At 38.5% G+C, this 22,103-nt stretch overlaps 1 protein-coding gene across 3 annotated transcripts in view; it reads left to right on the top strand.

Annotated features, from left to right (window-relative positions):
• Positions 1-10,375: 10,375 nt before the first annotated feature.
• mrvi1 (murine retrovirus integration site 1 homolog) overlaps positions 10,376-22,103 on the top strand; it is a 118,246-nt gene continuing 106,518 nt past the window's right edge. For all 3 annotated transcript variants that reach the window (XM_072592464.1, XM_072592466.1, XM_072592465.1), the window contains exon 1: positions 10,376-10,487. The gene's annotated coding sequence lies outside the window, so the exon portion shown is untranslated. The remainder of the gene's footprint in view (positions 10,488-22,103) is intronic.

Genomic DNA, 22,103 nt, shown 5'->3' with positions numbered 1-22,103 from the left:
ACTCAACCAAAAGCTGCAACATCAATCCAAATCTGTTTACTCTTCAGATCCAAGCTAGTTAGCCTATGTGAGCTTTCAGGTCATCTCACCTCACCTCAAAGTTCTTATTTTTGTTTTCAAGTCCCTTTGGATTCACCTTTCCATATCTCTGCAATCTCCCCTATGGACAATTATGTTTGTTAATGTTCATGCAAACATTTTATTACATTAAAGGTGATATATAAATGAGAATTGTTGTAGATTATTGCTTCTGTTTTGTAGCTCAGCCAATTTTGTGCTCATTGATATATTAATGTTGATGAATAGATCACCTTTCCTATTTGATATATCATTGATATATTAATGTTGATGAATAGAACACCTATCATATTCCTCAATGTATCTCATGCAACTATTATTCTGTTGATAGTTGCTTTGTATACTGGACAATCCCATAAACAACAAGCAAGTGTCCAGTTAGTCTGGTTTCTATTGTTGTTGATTAGGGATGAACTTTTGCCTGGACAAGAACTCACCCACTCTTCAAATGGAGCATAATACATGACCACGAGGATGATAGAAGGGAGAAAGAGAGGACTGCAGATGTTGGTGATCATAGTCAAAAAGTGTGGTGCTGGAAAAGCACAGCTAGTCAAGCTGATCACATTCCTGATGAAGAGCTTATACATGTACTCGAACATCAATTCTCCTGCTCCACGGATGTTGCTTGACCAGCTGTGCTTTTCCAGCACCACACTTTTTGACGAAGATGATAGAAACTGATGTAGGTGGACTTGGGTTGTTGAAGAGAGCTGCTGGTTCTTTCTGGTCCACGCAAATGTGAGACTTCCAGATTGATACAATTCTATGGTGGTTTTTGTGGCAATCACTATTTTTGGTAGATCTGGAGAAAAAATTTTTTTTACAGATGTGAATAGACTGGATACCAAATGTTTACATTTGTTAATTCCGAAATAAGCATAGTAAACAGTTACTTGGGAAAAGTATAACAGATGCTTAAGGGAGGAGTTGAGTTATTGCTGTGAATCTTTTAACATCTTTATAGTGGAATTAATATTCTATAGCTATTAGAGCTGTAAAATGGTCATGCAATTCTATAGGGAAGATACTGATTGATTAATTCTTATGTTGGGGTGTCCATATGAAGGAGAGTAATGTTATAAATAGAGCTAGACTGATCAGTGATATCAAAAACTCCTTCATACAAAGAATAGTGGTAATCTGGAGTTTTCTCTACTGCAAAAAGCTGTTGAGGCTGGGAGTTAGTCGAAAGTTTTAAAACTCAAGGTTTATAGAATTTTAGCAGATTTGGGTAACAAGGAATGGTTAAATGGACTTCAGATCAACTGTGGTCAACTGAATGGTGAACTGGATTCCAGGGCTCAACCTTATCTTCCTGCTGCTGTATTCCTAAGAGTGTGTCAGTATTTTCAAGGTACTCCCTGGGAGTGTGCCATTATTTATAGGAGATTGTTCGAAAACGTACTCTTAAATGGGGTTTTTTGGTACGCATCAGTATTTGCAGAGGCTCCTCAAGAGTGTGCCTACAGGATTCCCAGTGAGCATGCTCGCATTTACAGAGATTTTGTGGGAGTGTGTCAGTACTTACAGGGTCTCCCAGGGAACATTTCAGTATTTTCATTAGGTTTCTACAAAGTAAAGCATGAAATCCCATGTGAGAAATGCTAATCTATAACCAATTTTAATTTGTTAATCATATATGTGGTGAGGAAAAATATTTAAAGATATGGAAGCAGGAGGATTTACTGTGAAGAGCAGTTGCATGATATTTAATTATGCAGTTCATTTCCCCATAAATTTGTTGATTAAAATCTCAGACTTCTGTACATTGAGACTGACTGACACACAAGTGAAACTCTGAAATAAGATCTCATCATTGATTGAACTCGAGATCAAAAGCAAATTTATTAGAAATACATCAATGGCAGAAATTGGCCCTTGTTTTCTAAAGTACTAATTGCAGGCCATTTAAAGAAGGATCAAAGTTAGCAGCAAAATTGTTAATGCACAGCTGATGTATTTCTGAATAATTTTCCATGTCTAAAGAAGCTGAGCGACCAGTCCTTGTAGAAATATAACAGCTGTTGTCATTGCCAGATGAGATACCACGGCTGCGTCTGGTTAATTAGCATCTCTTTGAGTGGCTTTATGTGGAGATTCAGTAGCCAGGTGATTGTTGCTTTGAGTTATAAAAGTGCCAAATGATGAGAATTAATATGGAGGTTCATGTGACTGATTCACTAACACATCAGTTCATTTCCCCTTTTTCCCTAATACATTATCATGTTCACATTGCTCCTCAGTCTGGCCCAGGTATAGAATTTGATAATTCACCTTGCAGAGCTGACAGTTAACCTCACTGTAGTGGTGATCTTTCTGGCTTAGTGTGTTGCTAACCTGGGATCTGATTTGTACAGGTGGAGCCCACCAGACTGTACTGAAGGAGGTTGAAGAAGTAAATTATAACATAGAGAATAGGGTAAGATTACTTTATTAAAAAATGGCATGAGTCTTTCAGTGAAATAGTTGTTGCGATACATTGACAAATGTTTATTGGCCCATTTTTCATGTCACAATTATGGTCAACTTCATGGTGTTACTTATTTATGTGTGGATGGTACAACAACTTGAGGCAAAAGTTAGTTCCATAATTAAAAACAGAACTTTAAAATTCACTGTCCGAGAACTGTTCTATTGTTTATCAAATATGACATTTTGCTGACTGCCTCATTGTCACTGAATTCTTTAAATGCTGTGGAGTCACTGCATTTATGGGCAGATCATCTGTTTGTCTTTTCGAGACTTGTCTTTGCCCACTCCACAGTATCTTTTCATGTAATGTGTTATTTAACCTTTCTGGCAATTAAAATTAAGTTTGGAGTCTTATTTCTTCATGAGTTAATTGTGGTTAGAGACTTAAATAATGTGACTTTAAAACATTGAATTTCTCTTGTCATCTTTTTTGCTCCATTTCAGTCCAATTTTAGTTTATCTGTCTTAGTTTATCTTTCTACGCTCGACGTGGAGGTGGGACTGGAGCTCAGAGAATAGCAGATTTTCTTGCCTAAAGGACAGTAGTGAACCAACTGAGTTTTTCAATATAATTTTGTGGTGAACTTTACTGAATTCGAATCCTCAGATTGCCAGGGAGAGTTTTTAGATATATCTTTTTTCTCTGAATTACTTGTCCAGTACCTAAATTCTAGCAACAGTTTACATTTCTGTAAGGGAATTCAATCTGGATAAGTGCGAGGTGATGCATTTGGGCAGGATAAACAAGTCAAGGGAATAGATGATGAACAGTAAGATCCTGGAAAGCACTGAGGATCAGAGGGACATTGGTGTGCATGTTCACCAGTCCCTTACAGTAGTGGAACAGCAAGATAAAATAATTAAAAAGACACAAAGTCAGAGATTGCTGGAAAAGCTCAGCAGGTCTGGCAGCATCTGTGAAAAGAAATCAAAGTTAACATTTCATGTCGTGACCCTTCCTCAGGGTCACTAACTCTGATGTCTTTCCACAGATTCTGCCAGATCTGCTGAGCTTTTTGAGCACTTTGTTTTTTTTGATTAAGGGGGGAAGGCCTCAATAAGGTCATCTCTGAATCTTCCCTGATCCAAGGAGAATAAGCCCAAATTTCTCTTATCTATCATTGCATCAAAAACCCCTCATTCTGGTATTCACTGTAAATCTTCTTTGTATTCTGTCCAGAGCCTTAATATCCTTCCTTAACTAAAATGCCAATAACCGAATACAACACTGCAAATGTAAATGTAAATAGTTTGGTTTATTCTATTTTACCTTCATGTCTTTCAAGAAATGAACTTCTTTTAATTTTTGAAACTAAATCTGCAGCATTGTGTGCTTCTGTTTTAGTAAGAGGTCACTGTGTGAATACAAAAGAAAATCTATCAAACCAGGTTTATTCTGGGGCCTGACTTGTCAGTGATGATGTCAGCTGGGATTATATTTTAGTAGTGAGAAAACACAACAGAATTGAAGGTCAATATTTGGGATGTGCTGAGCTTTCAGAATGGCAATACTGAGGGAGTGCTGCACTGTTGGTGGTTCAGAAGGAGGGCTGCATGTTTATGGTTTTACAAAGTTACAATGTCACTTCAGTATTTTCAAAAAATACTTCATTAATAATGGTTTTTGTGTTGAGGTTATGTAAGGCACTATATAAATGCAAGTTTTTCTTTTTCTAGCATTTATATTCTTGCAGTAACAGTGCCCTCTCCTGACAACCCATCAGGGAAACTCACCTGAATTGTTTCTTTAAGAAGTACATTTGACCTTTTTTTATTATTGATAATACAAAATTACTTTCCTCCTTTGTTCTAAACTGCACCCTGAGAAAGTAGGTTAAAAGCATTATTACATTGAACAGCACACATGCTGAAACGTATTTCAAATGAGTTAAAATTTTGCAATACATTAGTAGCAGAAATGTTTTACAAATATTTATACTACTATTCCTGATACATAATCATAATCAGTGAATGCTCCTGCTGGAATAATTGTAAGTGGAAACCTTTGGTCAGAAATTACTGGTGTATTGATGAATTACTCTTGTTAATTAATTATTCCTGATAATCAGTTACTACTGATCAGTGAATGACCTTGTCTCATTCTCAATCAGTTTGCCCACAAAATAGAATCTGACTATGTTATGAATAATGTGCGTTCATAATATGGCCAACCTGTAAATCCTTCCAATGTATGTCAATGGCAGGCGTTGAGAACAGGGGGTATCTTGGTCAGTCATGTGATTGGAAGAACATCTGAACCTCTGCCATTATTATTCATCACTCTGGACTACAACATGCACATTAAAGTATATGTTACTATAGCAACCTATGCTTCTCAGGGTGTTGGGGGTAGTTGGCTGATTCAATTTGCTGGACAATCAATTGGATCAGATCGGTATAAACAACTCAAGTTCAATGCCTGTCCTGACTGGGACATTTTTCGGGCCTCTACACATAGTGGAAGATGTGACACTGTAGGTTGGACCTGCCTTTGGGCAGAGAACTGAATAAGATATTATCGGTGTTTATTTTGAAACCGGAAGAATGACTAATGGACTCTTTGGAACAGCGTATAGGAGAGAAATAATATTGTGCTTGAGTTGTCTCAGCTTCCTGCCCATGCAATGTCTGATTTCAATGCCAGGATCACCATTATGGAGAAAAACATAACAGAAACGGTTGACAATAGCATATAGCCCTGTTAGTAATAGTAATAGGTCTGAAGACTTACCATCATCCAGAATGTATGAATATGCTTTCCTAGAACTGTTAGAAGTTCAGGTTTTTTAAAATTCCATCATCTTTTCCATTATCCTCTTTTTCTTTATCACTTCCCATTATCCTCTGCTTTTCACCTTCTTTGATTGCTATTATTCTCTGTATTTCTTCTAAGTCAAACCTTTTCATTTCTAACTGTACCTTAGTTAATTCCAGTTCTAACAAATTAATTCTTCCAATTCTAAATGTTGGATAATCACTTGAAACATCTTATTTTTACGAGATCCTGTTTTTACTTCTCCCTCTAATTTATCTGTAAATTCTCTCAGTTTAACTTTACTCAAAGATTTAAGAAAAACAGTTATATCTTCCACATCCAGAAAACTTTTAACAACATTCAAAGTCATTTTCAAATTCCATGCAATAAACTTCACCGCAACACAGCTGTTTTATGTCAAGAACCACATGCCCATTAATTTAAAAAGACACAGATCGCTCTTAAATCCAAGTGAATTCAAAAATTGCAAGATCCCCAAGTTGTTACGATCCCAGCTGATGTTATCGCTGAACAAGTCAGATCCCAGACTGATATCTAGCTTGGTGGATCATATTTTGCTTTTTTTTATTTAATGAGGTAGTCTTTGAAATACAAACATGCAATGCTGCAGATCTGGATTAACACTAAAACAGAAGTTTATTATGCAAAAGAAAAGATAAGATAGAGTAAACCAAACTGTTTGCACATTATGCAATTCAATGGTTTCAAACACATGGTAGAAATAAAATATTCCATCTATCTAATCACAATACTCAAACACCAGAGAGAAGTCTCTTCTCTATCACACCTATAGGTTTGTCTCAACTGTTGCTTTCACTTCCTGGTTTTGGAATCTGGTAGCTTCTTTCTTGAACCTAAATTTTCTTAGCTTCAAACAACCTCTTCAGGGTTCTAACATAATAGTTTTGTAAGGTCCAGACTAGAAAGAACTAAAATCCTTGTATAAAGTAACTAATTTTGAACTAGCTCTTTTCTCTTGGAGAAACTATTTCATGCAATTATTTCATGCCCTTGAATGTTTATTCTGTCCACTCATAAAACTCTTTCTCTCTGCAAGCAAATTCCCATTCTCACTTTCTTTTTCACACTGGTTTCAAAAACCCATGGCTCTAGAAATGCTAACAAGTTAGTCATTAAACCCATCAAAAAGTGTCACAAGATCAAAATCCAATCTTTAAAACAAGTGATATTAGAATATTTATAAATTACACACCCTGCATCATCACCATTACCATAGTTCTTTTTGTAGGAGCTTTAATATGCCCAAAATCATTGCCATGTTTCTTGCATTATAGCAGTTACTATACAGGGCAACTTCAATTATCTGAATGACATGGGTGGGGAGTATTTTGTTTGGATAATCAAATGTTTGGACAATCAAATGTTGGATTAACAGAGTTTACCCAAGCATTGGGACCTTGAGATCTTGTTTGGATAATCCGAAATTCAGATAATCGATGTTTGGTTAACCAAGGTTGTTCTGTACTTCTAAGGTGTAGAACTGGTAATGCACATATGGTGCTTAGTGACATCCTGAACCCATGAAAGGGATTAGGTATAAGCAAGTCTCTCTTTATTTCTTTTTATAGTTGTGTGGCTTGTTGAGGTACAACAAGGAAAATTAATAGTGTTGCTTTCAAATTATATATAGGATGGTATGTTCTGTTCCCTGAAAGATATTAGTGAATGAGGTATTTATATTTATTCTTGGGATGTGGAAGTTTTAGTAAGGCCAGTATTTATTGCCCATCCCAAAGTTACCTCAAGAAGATGGAAGTGAATCACCTTGAAATGCTGCAGGAGATACACTCACAGTGCTGTTGGAAATTTTGACCCAGTGACAGTGAATGAACAATAATATAATTCAAAGTCAGAATGGTACCTGATCAGAGCAGACCTGGTGTTTCCATATACTTGCTGCCCTTGTCCTTCAAGGAGACATGGATTTTGAGGGGGCTGTTGGAGGAGTCTTGCTGCATTGGCAGAATGCATCTTACGCTAAACATTGTAGCCAATGTGCATTGGTGTTATGCATAATAAACATTACAATTTTAAAGAATTTAATACGGTGTCCATCAAGCAAACTCTTTTTTTCCGATGGTGTCTACCTTCTTGTGTTATTGGACCTGCATTCATCTGGGTAAGTGGAGAATATTCCATTACCCTCCTGACTTTAGCCTTGCATGTAGTGGATGAGCTATGGGGACTCAGAATGTGAGGATTTGCAGCCCTTGACTTGCTTTTGTAGTCGCTGTATGGTTATTAAGTTTCTGGTTGATAATCCCTGTGATGTCAGGAATTCAGTGATACTGTGTCCTCAAATGATACAGGCAAATGGTTAGACACTCACTTGCTGGAGACCATCGATGTTTGTTTGATGCTTCTGTGCTGTGAGTGTTCCTTGTCACTTTCCAACCCAAATTGATGAGTTGGTCATTTGCAACAATCATGCAGATTTAATGATGATTTTATCTAATGCCAGCTCACAAATTGCTATTGTTTTGAATTTGAATTGCCAGAGTGAGGTTTGCACTCATGAGATTCAAATGATTGACTTGGCCACTGCACTGTATAAGGCAGAATGTTGTTTGCTAGTCAGAATGTTAGGCTGCACATTCTGGCTGCAGCACTTCCCAGACATTCTTATCTTGTTTATTTGTGTAGTGTGATTAATGGACTTGGATCTAAGAGTTCCTTATACACTACACAATACTTATCGGTGACTTTGTCCTACAACAGGTGATAAATTTCCCTTTCTGCACCTTTCAAAACTTTTATTTCTTGTTAATTTGTGAGAATGGATGTTCTGCTCAGAAAGTATATGAAACACAATTACAGTTTCCTGAAAACTAAATTTTGAACAGCTTCAGGACAAAGGGGGCGTAGGCTGTTAGTCATTTTGTTTGTATTGAAGAGTTTTTGTGTCCAACTTTGGTATACTGTGTGACTCAGATATGTCATTTTTCGCAAAGTGTCACTTTGGCATTCCCAGCTTCAGCTTTTTATCAACCTTTAAACAGCTTGTTTAATTTATAAGCACCATACACAATAGATTGACATGTAGTCAGAAAGCTAAAAGTAAAAAAAAATTCATCAGTCAATGCAGTTTCAGAAACCTATTTAATCAACCTTTAGTTTGTGTCAATTCATCAGATCGCTTCTTCCAAATAGCCATTGGATCTTTGATATCCAGCTCAGAGGGACTTGGATAGACCCTTGATTCATCTAAAAGACAAGTGTCAGTCATAATCCAGCACATCTTCTGTATTGACCCTCAAATGGTGCAACACTACATCATTACTGAGCTTCCAATTCAGCTTCCCCTCAGTACTGGCCTTGTGACATTTCAACATACACATAAGGAGCAAACCTGGAACATTTGGGCCTTCAAATCTAGTCCACCATCCAATAAGATTTAAACCTGATCTCTATAATCCCATCTACCCTTGGTAGCCTTTAACTTCCTTGTGAATCACAAATCTGTCTACCCTCAGTCTTAAAAGTAATCAATAACCCTGCCTCCACTCTTTTCTTTGGAAAAGAATTCCACAGGCTCTCAACACTCCTGGAAAGTTTCTCCTCATTTTCATCTTAAAATAGAGATGTTTTTTAACTGTGTGACCTAATTCTAGTCTCCTCTAACCCTTTCAGCATCCACCCAGTCAAGTCCATTCAGAATCATATATGTTTCAAAATAATGACAGTGCTCTATTCCCTCAGTCCAACTCTCCTCAGGACTGAAGATCCAGCAATACAATGTTCCTTCAGAACAGACTCTCCCACAGTATAGTGTTTGGTCCTATCTGATTGCAACAATCCCACAGTACTGACTCTATGATTCACTCCCTCAATAGTGGCCCTCTGACAATGCAGCATTCCCTTAGTCCTAATTCTGAACTACAGTGGCCCCTCAGTATTGCCCCTATTATAGTGCAGCACACTCTCAGAACTGTCACTCCAACAGTGCAACACTCTCTCAGTACTGTAAAAGTCTGTTCCATTTTTTACATTACAAAAATGACTGCAATTTAATTTGTTAAATGTCTGGGTTTGTTTTGTATTTGTTCTTTCCATTCTTTCACTGAGAGCAAGCAAACAGCAATGTATCTGAGTGTGCCGCACTACTGCAAGTGCAACAGTGAACTTGTTGCTGGTGTTTTCCAAGTGTTTTCTGCTAGAGGGTTCAGATGGTGCCAGGGTTGGGTTGAGTAGAGCCACCACACACTGCCTGACACTGACTGTCCAGTCATGCAGATGAACAATAGGCATGAGTGTTTGTGGCTAACACTTGTGGGACAGTGCCACACAGCAGTCTGAACCCCCAGAAGAGAAAAAGACAACTGAAGTCATGTCTTTCATGAGCTTAATGTCAGTATCAAAAAAGGATGTGAACAATCTAAATTATGCAATGTTATTTTTATCTTCATAGAGAAAACAATTTACTGCCTGCCTATTGCTTACACTTGAACAAGTTTCCTTTAAGTGGTTTTGTTTTAGTCTCCTGGAGAGAGAGAGGGTGTGTAAGAGCAGCAGGGGGAGAAGGATGGAGGGATTGGGAAAGACAGTCAGACATGCTGAATGATCTAGTGGACGAAGAGCTAGTGACAAGAGTACACAGAGTGTGGGAGAATGGAGAGGGAGAGACAAAAAAAGAGAGCAATAGAGGCAAGGAGAGAAAGGGCAGACAGAACGAGAATGAAGCAGGGAAAAGTAGACAGAGAAACTGAGGCAGGGAGGGGGAGGCACAGAGTAGGGGGAGAAACAGAGGGGGGGTTGGACATAGAGAGATAATGAGGGGGCACGCAGAAGGACAGGATGAGAGATACAGGGAGAAAAGAATAGAGGATAGAGATTGAAATAGAGACAGGGAGAGAAGAGGCACAGAAACTGAAACAGTGAGAGAGGGAGAGGCAGAAAGCAAATGAGAAAGAGCAACAGAGAGAGAGAGAGAGAGAGAGAGCCAGCAAGACCAGATGGAACATTGACCTTAAATGGTAAAAGCTCCCAGGAGTGAGAGAGAGGCTGGGCTCAGAATAGCAGAAATTAGTCTGTCACTCAGTTTATGTATGCAGGGTGATCCAAATAACCGGGTTCTGAGAGGTTTTATTCACCGGCTGTGAGCAGAATCGAGCTTCGTGCTTCTGTTGCTGCTGACAAGGTATAATACCTTTACTATGAGTTCTAGAAAGATACTAGAGAAGTACTGAAAGCAGCCCTGTGTTTTTAAAGATAAAATTTCAGACATGGGATTAATTAGCTGCATATAGTAGTTAAGCTGTTTAAGGAAAATAATTACATTTTTTTAATGGGGTTTAGTGACTCTGTGCGTTGTGAAATATGTACTAGCAATCTTCCGAGAATCTTTGTGAAGCTTGTTGCTGTATGAAGGGTGAGAAAGCAGAAATAAAATAGTAAGGGTTTTTCTTTATAGAGAGTCTTCCAGGTGCAGTACAGCTCTCTGCAATGTTACTAGATTGTGAACTGTACAGAAATGCCATTAGGGACAAATCATTTGGAGATTAGGTGCCTCTGTCAGCTTGATTCTGTGTTACTTACTCAGGTTTCCTGTCTTTTCAATGACACCTAGTTTTTTCAGTGCAAGGCTGCATCTCCCTGTCCAAAACTTTAAAGCTAAAGAATTGAAATGTTAACATGGGGAAACTTGCTAGTATCAACATCCTGTGGGAATGTTCTGCACCCAAGTCTTGAAGGCTCAGTGAATCATGAAAAAGTTGGAAGATGCCAAGATGTGTGACTGGCCTGTGCAAAACCTTGTCAAAGCAACAGTTGGTGTGAACACTAATTGATGGGAAGTGGAGTGCAATGCAAGAATTCCACTGCCACTCAGTTACTGTTCAGATATTTGAGGTTTGTTAATAGGATCATATATTTGACTCCTATCTTCTCATATCAAGTGTTTCCCTGTATTTTCTGGCATTGTTGTGAGCAAATGAGTAAATGAGAATCATAGAATCTGACAGGATAAGTGGAGGCCGTTCAGCCTAGTCTATTGTTACTGGTTCTTTAAAAGGCCCCACTCCCCTCCTACATTTCTACACAAAATGTGTCCAGTTCCCTTCTGAAAGTTTTAAATGTAAATAATTGGAATCCCTGCATTATCCATTCAAAAACAAATCCAGTTGCATAGAGTTAGAAATATTGTTTCAGATGTTGTAACAATAATGATAGACAGGGGCTTTCACTTATATATCAGTAGTTGCAGGTAGATACATCACAAAGGAAGTCCCACAAAAACTCATCAGCAAACATCCCACTTCTGACTTTATGATGGATGGAAGGTAACCCATAGGGCACTGTCATGAGGAACCCCTGCAGTCATATTCTAAGGATGTGATGATTGGTCTTCATCAACACAATAATCTTCTATCGTGCTCAACACGATTCCAATCTTTGGAGAGTTTTCTGTGATTCCCATTGACTTTAGTTTTACTCCTGCTGCTATCACTTAAATCTATCTTGATGGCAAGTGCAGTAACGCCGACAACACATCTGAATTCAACTCTTTAGTCCATGTTTGGACTAAGGTTTGATGAGATTTGGAACCAGAACCCAAATTAAGCACCAATGTGCAGACTAATGCTGTGAAATTGTCTCTTACTTCATGGTGTGTTTTAATACCATCCAACATTTTGCTGATGATTGAGAGTAGACTAATGAGGCAATAATTGTCCCGATTTGATTATTCCTGCTTTTTTGTGGATGGGCATAACTGGACAACTTTCCACATTGTTGGGTAAATGCCAGTACTGGAACAGCTTGCCTAGGAGCGTAGCTGGTTCTGGAACACAATTCAGAATGTGGAATGTTGTCACGATCTATATCTTTTTGCATCTAGTAGCTTCAATCATTTCTTGATATCACATAAAGTCAATTAAATTCACAGAAGACTGACATCTCCGGAGACCTCAGAAGCAGGCCATTCAGATCATCCACTCGGCAGTTCTGGCTGAAGACTTCCAGCCTTGTGCACTTTGCCATTATTGAGGATGGAAGTGTTTGTGAAGCCTACTCCTGTTAGTCAATTGGCCACCACTATTCACAACCAGTTGTAACAGAGCATTGACCTAACCTGTTGGTCATGGAATCACTTTAGTCTGCCTATGACTTGCTCTTTCTGCTGCTTAGCATGCATATGCTCCTATGTTGCGGTATCACCAAGTTGGCACCTTATTTTTAGATATGCCTGGTGCTGCTCCTGGCAAGATCTACTGTGTTCGTCATTGAACTGGGTTGATTTATTTACTTGATGGGAGTGGAGATATGCTAGGCTGTGAGTAACAAACTTTGGTTAAATATATTTATGCTGCTTGTGGTTCTCACAGCACCTGTTGTGGGATCTGTCCTTCAGGATTCAGCCGGTTCAATAAATAGTGGTGATCCCAAATCACCCCTACTAATAATTTTGACGTTCACTCATCTAAAATACTTCTTACATAATTGCTGTTTCTTCCGCATTGGAGTACCACTGTATTAGCTGAGGGCAGACAGTAAGCAGCAATTAGGCGGGTTTTCATGATAATGTTTGACCTAATACCATGAAACATCATAGGATCGAAAGAGAATGTTGAGGACACCCAGGGTCATTCATTCTCAATTGCTTATCAATGTGCTGCCACCTCTGGTCATAGAATCATAGAGTCTTAAAGATATACCCTACAGAAACAGACCCTTCAGTCCAACTCATCCACGCTGACTAAATAACCTATATAAATCTAATCCCATTTGCGAGCATTTGGCCCATATCCCTTTAAACCCTTCCTATTCATTACCCCATCCAGATGCCTTTTAAATGCTGCAGTTGTACCAGCCTTCACCACTTACTCTGGCAGCTCCAAACATATACCACCCTCTACATGAAAAGGTTGTCCCTTAGGTCCCTTTGATATCTTTCCCCTCTCACCTTAAACCTATGCCCTCTAGTTTTGGACTGCTCCACTCCAGGGAAAAGACCTTGCCTATTTACCCTATCCATGCTCCTCATAATTTTATAAACCTCTATAAGGTCACCCTCGGCCTTCAATGCTCCAGGGAAAATAGCCCCAGTATATTCAGCTCCTCCCTATAGCTCAAATCTGCAAACCCTGGCAACATCCTCGTAAATTTTCTTTGAATCCTTTCAAGTTTCACAACAGCCTTTCTATAGGTGGGAGACCGGAATTGCGTGCAATGCTCCAAAAGTGGCCTAACTAGTGTCCTGTACAGTCGCAACATGAGTTCCTGACTCCTATACTCAATGCACTGACCAATAAAGGCAGGTATACCAAATGCATTCTTCACTATCTTGTCTACCTGCAGCTCTGGTGACCTAGAGTGACAGGGCGTACCAAGGGACCATGATTTGAGCATTGTCTGCAAGTGTTAGCTATTATTTGGTGGATATGCCAAGTCAATCTATGGCTTGACTGATCTGTGGGACAGCTGTCCTAACTATGGTACAAAGCTCCAGATGTTTGTGAGGAGGGCTTGGCGGAGTTGACTGTATATGCTTTCATCATGTCCTGATTCAACATCTCAATTGCAGATAAGGGGTCCATTCAGTTTTACACTTCCAATTTCCAGGGTTTTGCTCAAATGTTTTTCCCTTCCACTGTGTAACAGTGGTAAGTCTCTTCTCTCCAGATATCATCTCCTTCAATTCAGAATATCCTTCTATAAATATCTCCCTCTGTGTTTACTTAGCTTCCTCTTAAATATAACTATGCTATTTACCTCAGCCACTCTTTAATATAGCGAGTTCCATGTTCCCTCCAATCTTTGGGCAAAGAAATTTCTGCCCATGACCCTATTGAAGGACATATAGCTTTGGAATATGCCTTTGGAGTAAAATTAATGCATAATCCATCATTTAGGGAGCCTTGAAAAATCAAGAATAATACCTGGAGAAGAGGAAGTAGTAGTTGCAATATTAAATTAGGCCATTCAACCAAACCAGCTCATTTTGGTCTCTACAGCCAACATGAGGAAATAGTTTTAATCACATTTCCATGTCACATTTCCATATCCCTCCAACTTTGTTTTTCAACCACCTTTTCCATCTAATGGTGAATATTGACAGTAGATTCTGCCTCAAGCACAAACCCTGAAAATGGAGGCCATATCGTTTTACGTTAATAACATTTCCATTTGTAGCACTCTCACCCCTTGAGTCAGATGGTTGAAGACATAGTTCAGGACTTGAGTACAAAAATTAAGGCTGAAATATCAGTGCAGTAGTAATGAAATGCTGAATCATTGGAGGTGCTGCCCTTTAGACAAGATATTAAATTGAGCCAATCTCCCACATTGACAATACTTCTAAATGCACCATTAGCTCTAAAGTATGTTAGGATGTCTGGAGGTCATGCCACAGAATGGAAGTTCTTTTTATTTTATTGTCTCTTGTGTCCCTTCTAAAATATTTAATCTCTGGCTCTTCATTCTGGATCCCTCAACAGCTGGGAACTGCTTGCTTCTATACACCTTCTTCCATTCTTTCATCTTCAACTTCATGTCCAATCTTTCTATTGAATGCAAGCATAGGAGCAGGAGAAGACCATTTAGCCCTTAAAGCCTGCTCCACCATTCAGTATTATCAGCTGATCTATATCTTAACTCCACCTAATCACCTTAGTTCTGTGATCCTCAATACCCATGACCAACAAAAATATATCACATTTTGTTTTGAAATTTTTCATTGATCCCCAACCTCAGCAAGGTTTTAGGAAAAGAGGTTTCCACTACCATTTGTATGAAGGAGTCCTTACTGATATCACCCTTCAATAACTTAGCTCCAACTTTAAGGTTATGGGCTACCCCACTAGGTAAAACTGTTCATCTCTAGATACATGATATAATTCTTTAACCTTTTTAAACAGCTCAATCACCCGTTAATCACCTGTATTTCAGTGAATGCAAACCTACTAATTACTGTCTGTCCTCATTGTAATTCTTTTAACCCACGTATTATTCAGTCAATCTGCACCACATCTCTTCCAAGGCCAATGTGTGCTTCTTGAAGGAAAAGTGCATTACTGTGGATGTTGGAAATTAGACAAAGAAAGGGAATGCTGGATGTCAGGTAGCATCTGTGGAGAGAGAATATTTCAAGTTAAGACCTGAAACATTAATTCTTTCTTTCTCTCCACATATACTACCTGCCCTGCTGAGTATTCCAACACACCTCCTTTCCTGATGTTTGGTGCCAGCAGTGTATTGAATACTCCAGACTGTGTCTAACTAGAACTTTATATAACTGCTACAAGTGTAGAAGTAATTAATTAACTTAAATATTTACAAAGCATAGAAATGTCGAACATAGCTGCAGGAGTATGCCCTATCATTCAATATGATCATTGCTCATCCAACTCAGTACCCTTTTCCCACTTTCACACCCATAAGTTTGATACCTTAGCCTAAGAGCTATGCAGTATCTAACTCCTTCTTGAAACATTCAACTTTTTTACCTCAACGACTATCTGTGGCAGAAAGATAACAAATTGCATTTATGTAGCTCTTCTAATGTAGTAAATTGTTCCAAGGTGCTGCACCAGTATGTTAATTAGACATAATTCTTTATCAATTACCCACAGAAGGAACTATTGGAGCAGGTGAAAAATAAGTGAGGTCATATAAATATTTTGTAAGGATCACCTGGAAGGCTGATTGAGGAATGGGGTTAGGAAGATAGAAAGGCAAAGACATTTGGGGAGAGAATTTTACAGCTAAGGACTTCATATAAGAATTAGGATATACAGCTCTTCCAGTGCCTTCAATTATTCAATACTCAGAGCTAAACTTTTGCATACACACCAATTTCAACCTCATTCGCATATTCTTTGGTTCCCTTTGTGCCCAAAGATTAATGATCATATCTTGAGTGGTAAGCAATGGAAATTAGGGATAATGGGTAGGTATCAAATTGGCAGTGGTTATCCACAAGTATCTGTGTTACAGCCTCAATTATTCACATTATTTATTAATGACTTGGGTAATGGCATAAAATGACATATATCCAAATTTGCCGATGACACAAAGTTAGACGGCATTATAAACTGTGCAGATGATAGCAAAAGATTAAAAAGGGACACTGATAGCCTGAGTGAATGTACAAAATTGTAGCATTTGGAGTTCAATCTAAGCAAGTGTGAGTTTTCCATTTTGGTTTAAAAAGGATAGATCAGGGTGCTTTCTAGATACTATAAAGTTAAATAAAGTGGATGTCCAACAAGACTTGAGGGTTAAGGGACATAGAGAAAGTGAGGACTGCAGATGCTGGAGATCAGAGTCAAAAAGGGTGGCGCTGGAAAAGCACAGCAGGTCAGGCAGAATCCGAGGAGCAGGAGAGTCGATGTTTTGGGCATAAGCCCTTCATCAGGAACAGTTAAGGTACATAAACCTTTAAAATGTCACACACAAGTGCAAAAATAATCCAGAAAGCCTTTATATCTAGAAGACTAGAGTACAAGGATGCAGAAGTTATTCTGCAGTTATATAAATGCTGGTTAGTCCCCATTTGAAGTACTGTGAGCAGAGCTGGTCACACCTTAGGAAGGATATATTGATCTTGAAGGGAGTACCACATGGTTTACAAGAATGGTACCTGGACTTCAAGGTTAAGATATGAAGAGAGATGATGCAAATTAGGTTGGTTTTTTCTAGAATTTAGAAGGTTAAGGATGATCTGATCAAAATCTTCAAGGAATTAACAGGAAAAGGCAGGGTAGATAAAGATAAACTGTTTCCACTGGTTGGGATTCTAGGATTATGGGACACAGTCTAAGAATTAGGGCCAAACCATTCAAGAGAGACGTTAGGAAGCACTTCTCCACATAAAAGTGTGGTAGAACTCTCTACTACAAACAACAGTGAATGCAGGATCAGCTGCTAATTTAAAATATGAGACAGATAAATGTCTGCTAAATAAAGATGTTAAGGAATATGGGCCAAAGGTGCATGGCGTTAGGTCACAGGTTAGCCATGATCTCATTAAATTCCTATATATACCCAATGGCTGAGCAGCCATAGTTCTCTGGGGTGGAAAGTTCCAAAGATTCATAACTGTCTGAATGAAGGTGTTTCTTCTTACTTTAGTCTTAGATAGCTGACCCCTTAACCTGAGGCTGTATCCTGTCCCTGAGACTCCCAGCTATGATAAACATCTTCCCCACAATTGCTTTGTTCATTTCAGCGTGATAATTATTGAAAACTTCTGAGAGTATAGATCTTTTCTTCTTAAACTTTCTTCATAGGGCACACCTCTTGTCATAGAAACCAATCTTGTGAACATTCATTGCACTGCCCCGAGGTCAAATGCTTCCATCCTTAGTAAGAAGTCCAAAGTTGTACACAGTCCTCCAGGAGTGGTCTCACCAAATTCTTAAATAACTTCTGTAAGATTTCCATCCCTTTATATGTCAAGTTCCTTGCCTGTTAACTTGCTTTAATCGTGTTCAAAGATCCCCAAGTCACTTTGGAACTAAGATTTACAAATATCTTACTTTTAAAAAACAATTTTTTTCTCATTCTTTTGACGGCATATTCCTAAATTCACATTGCCTTTCTTTTACTTCATATGCTGTCTTCATGCCCAGTCACTTAATTAGTTTGTACTCCTTTGCAGCTTCTTTCTCACAGCTTATTTTTCCATCTAACCCTGTGTCATCTGTAAAGTTAGACATATTATTCTCAGGCCTCTCACTTAATAATCGGTATCGATTATAAATGGCAGAGTCCCGTTAATCAATCTTTATGCCACCCAACTAGTTGCACATTCTCCTCCTAAAATGACAAGCGTTCTTTCCGTTTTATGGTTGTTAACCAATCCTTTTGTTTTAGTTTTAGTTTGAGTTTTGAGCAGTTTTATGAAGTTCTTCCATAAAGATTCCTGTATAGACTAGTGCGCCTGAGAAGGGAAGGATATAATGAAACTAAAATACCTTTGAGTCCAGTGTTAATGATACTCCTAGACCAGAAGTATTGGAATAAACCCCTGAAGAGGTACTTAAGGATGAGTACCTTTAAGATCAAGTTTACAATAACTCCCGGCAGGAGCTGCATACAGTTCCAGTCTACAAATTAAAATTACAAATGATTTAAACATAGTGAGCTGTTAGAGTCAGGGTCACTGGTGTGAATACTGTGTGGGTGTGCTTTTGGAATCTGTAATTGTGTTTGCTTTGATTACTTTTACAAAATATGTCAGTTTTCTTTTCAATTTATAAAGGAGTGTTTTGGGATTAATAAGATTATACTTTTACTGTGTATTTCAAATGTTTCAGCATGAGACCACTTTGTTAAAATCAAGCAAATCAAAATATGATCTATCAAGCAAGGGTCCAACCTCTCCATAAATGACATCAACTGGGATTAGGAGGACAAAGTGAGGACTGCAGATGCTGTGGAAATCAGAGTCGAGAGTATGGTGCAGGAAAAGGACAGCCGGTCAGGCAGCTGCCTGACCGGCTGTGCTTTTCCAGCACCGCACATCAGCTGGTATCAGACGAATATCAAAAAAATGTTAATGTAGTAGTCCCACTCATTTTCACTTATCGATCCTCAATCCTTTTAAAGCACAGAAAGCTACTTAGCCATCAAGTCTATGCTGGCTCTTTGGCATAGACTTTATTAAATTCAATAAACTATTGAGGAATAAATCTGAGTACTTAACTTTAAGGCCGTATTAACAGAGGCGTTGCTTTTAATGATTTATGTGTTCATTCAGTCAACATGCATGTTGAAATTCATGCATACATTATAAAATTGGCTCTATCAGCAATTTTGTAAACAGAGCTATGGTCGTTTGTTCACTTTGCAAGCTTGGTGCAGAAATAGAACAAATCAAAGCTATCGTGGGGGACAATAGCTAGTCCTGATTAGATCAGTTTTATTCTGATCAGGGTTATTTTTACTGTATATCATGCAAACTTACAAATGGGTCAAAGACTGTCACTTTCAGAAATGGATATTGCCTAAAACAAACACCCAAATTACTGAAGAAACTAGGCAGGTCTGTCAGTATCTGTGGAGAGAATCAGAGTTAATGTTTCAAGTCCAATATGATTCTTCTTTAGAACTTCCATTCAGATCTAGCATACTGCCTAGCACATAATTGAACAATGTTTTGTATGAATGATCAAAAGAGGTAGAGCACAGCCTGGTCTCAACTTACTCACATTTGCAAAATCTATAATAAGTGTCTACTGTTAGATGTGAGTCTGCATTTGATTAATACTTGCTGAATAATCTTGTTTGCTAATAGCTACATGAACAATCAATCAAAGATAATCAATTGAGCTTGTAAGATGGTTAATTCACAACCTTGCTTAATACTCAAAAAACTCCCAACTGGTTTGTCAAACAAATTTTTTGTAAAACCATTCTGATTCTACCTTGTCATATTGTGATTTTCCAAAAGCCACATAACATGCACTCAAGAATAGATTCTAGAATATTTTTTCATACAGAAATCAGACTAACTGGCATATAGTTCCAGAGACCAAAATTGGAGGAATAATGAGTGCTTGAATGGTTGTAGAGGTAGAAGATATTTCAAATATGTGGAGAGACTCAGCATCCTTCTGTCTGAGAGAGATAATGGGACTGCAACTGCAAAGTTTTAGTAACTTCAGATGAGATCAGTTGCAGTACTTCATTTGGTGACTGAGCAACTCAGTTCTTGACAGGCAAATTCTGTCACAAATGCTACACATGAAGTTGCCTCTTGCTTGTGGTGAGCAACCATCTCCACTGACATCTTGTTTACAGGTTGGTGCCTGCTTGGAGCTTCAGAAATCACATATTGCCACAGTGGCGATCTCTTGCCCACAGTTGTTGTTATTTACAACAGTCAAGATTATAGTGGTGCTGGAAAAGCACAGCAGGTCAGGCAGCATCTGAGGAGCAGGAAAGTCGACGTTTTGGCAGGAGCCCTTCATCAGGAAATTCTTTATGAAGGGCTTCTGCCCGAAACATTGATTTTCCTGCTTCTCAGATGCTGCCTGACCTGCTGTGCTTTTCCAGCACCACTCTAATCTTGACTCTGATCTCCAGCATCTGCAGTCCTCACTTCCACGTTATTTACAACAGGCAGAGTTTCCCATATATCATACTGATGTTGTAGGCTTCAATGTTTCTTTTGACAGCATCTTTGAAGGACTTTGTGTGTCTGCTGGTCTCGTGGTAGAGGCTACCTCCCTGTACATCGTATGCCTTTGCACGTGCCAATGATGGATGGGGGCAATCAGGATAAAAGTTTAAAATTGCGAGATTTATTTTGCTAAAGCAGTAAACTAGTATCCATAATCTCAACACAACCTGATAATTTATAAATAACTAAATACAACGTTTCTATCGCTAGTCTAAGGAATGACTTTAAATTTGAAGAACCCATGATTAAAAATAGATGTGGGATACTCTCCATTTCCTTAGACATTTTGTATGTGTTTGTACTTATCTCAGAAGGGGTCATGTTTGAAGATTGAATTGTTAGCTCCCTGGATAATGCTCACTTCATGCAATAGTTTCAGGGCTTATTTCCAAATCAGTGGTCCGTGGGTTTGATTCCCAGGACTGCTTGTCAGAGTCGGAATCAAATACGTCAGTTCTTGACCTTGCTTTCAAGCTGAATGGCCACTGAGCATGGAGCCTTTCACCTTAGGGGATACAAAGATTGGACAGCTTCCATTTCCCCATCCCCCCATTCCTTCTGTCCTCACTCTTTCACATCCTCCCACTAGAATCAAGCTCTTTGCCAAGAATACTCAAAGCGATATTGAATGAAGAGAATCTGGGAAATGTCAAGGAACAAATGTAAACACATCACATTCACAATTCAACTAAGGATTTCACACAAGACAGATGATGCTACAATATGAATTTCCTGACCTATAATCGCAAAATGCAACTTCAAAAATACCACAAAAAACTGATTGTCATCAGAGCAGAGAAAAGAAATTTTGTCCTTTTGTGCTTTAATATGAGTCTCAAAGCATTGTTCTTGTTATATTTGATGCTAACCCATACTTCAGACCAATTATTTATGCATTTCTAAGAGTATATTCCTACCTCTATAATAGCACCCAATTGTTCCTGCCTCATCTCTTGTACTGCTGAAATTTTCAAGCATAGCTTTTTTGGCTCTAGCTTTTTGATTATTCTAACACACACCTGGTCGGTCTCTCACCTACCATCCTCCTTGATGTCATTCCAATATCTGATGCTGCTATTCAAGTACCATGTACTTGTCATCCCTGCACCTGCACTAGATCTCACAGGTTCCTGTTTCTCTGAGGTCCATAAAAGTGATACAATGTTTAACTCTGGCTGGATCTTTTTGTACCTCCTGTCAGTGTTTCTAACCAGAAACGTCATAGCACAGCTGACAGAATGGAGATAAACCTTATGCTGTTGGGTGTTTTTCCGAGTCACACGCTAATCAGTACAGCGCTAAAGTGGTAATTGGGGGCTTACTTGCATCATAACATAATACCATTCAAAATCCCAACCTTATGTTGTGGGAATTGAAGTCATGTTCTCTGGAGTAGTAGTCCAAACCTTTGGATTAGCAGTCCAGTTAACATGACCAAATAATGAGGTTAATGTCTCAAGGCATATGATAAGAAAGATATAGAGGTACTGGAGAAATTACAAAAAAGATTCATAAGGAAAATACTAGAACTGAGAAGTTATACTTATCAGGTAGATTGAACAGGCTTGGTCTCCATAAAAGAGAAGGCTGAGGGAGTGATCTAATAGAGGTCTTGAAGGTTATGATAGT

This window comes from Chiloscyllium punctatum, chromosome 22 (assembly GCF_047496795.1).
Source record: "Chiloscyllium punctatum isolate Juve2018m chromosome 22, sChiPun1.3, whole genome shotgun sequence".
In the NCBI taxonomy this organism is placed as follows: domain Eukaryota; kingdom Metazoa; phylum Chordata; class Chondrichthyes; order Orectolobiformes; family Hemiscylliidae; genus Chiloscyllium; species Chiloscyllium punctatum.
The sequence above is the reverse complement of the archived record's forward strand: the minus strand, read 5'-3'. Positions and strand labels throughout refer to the sequence as shown.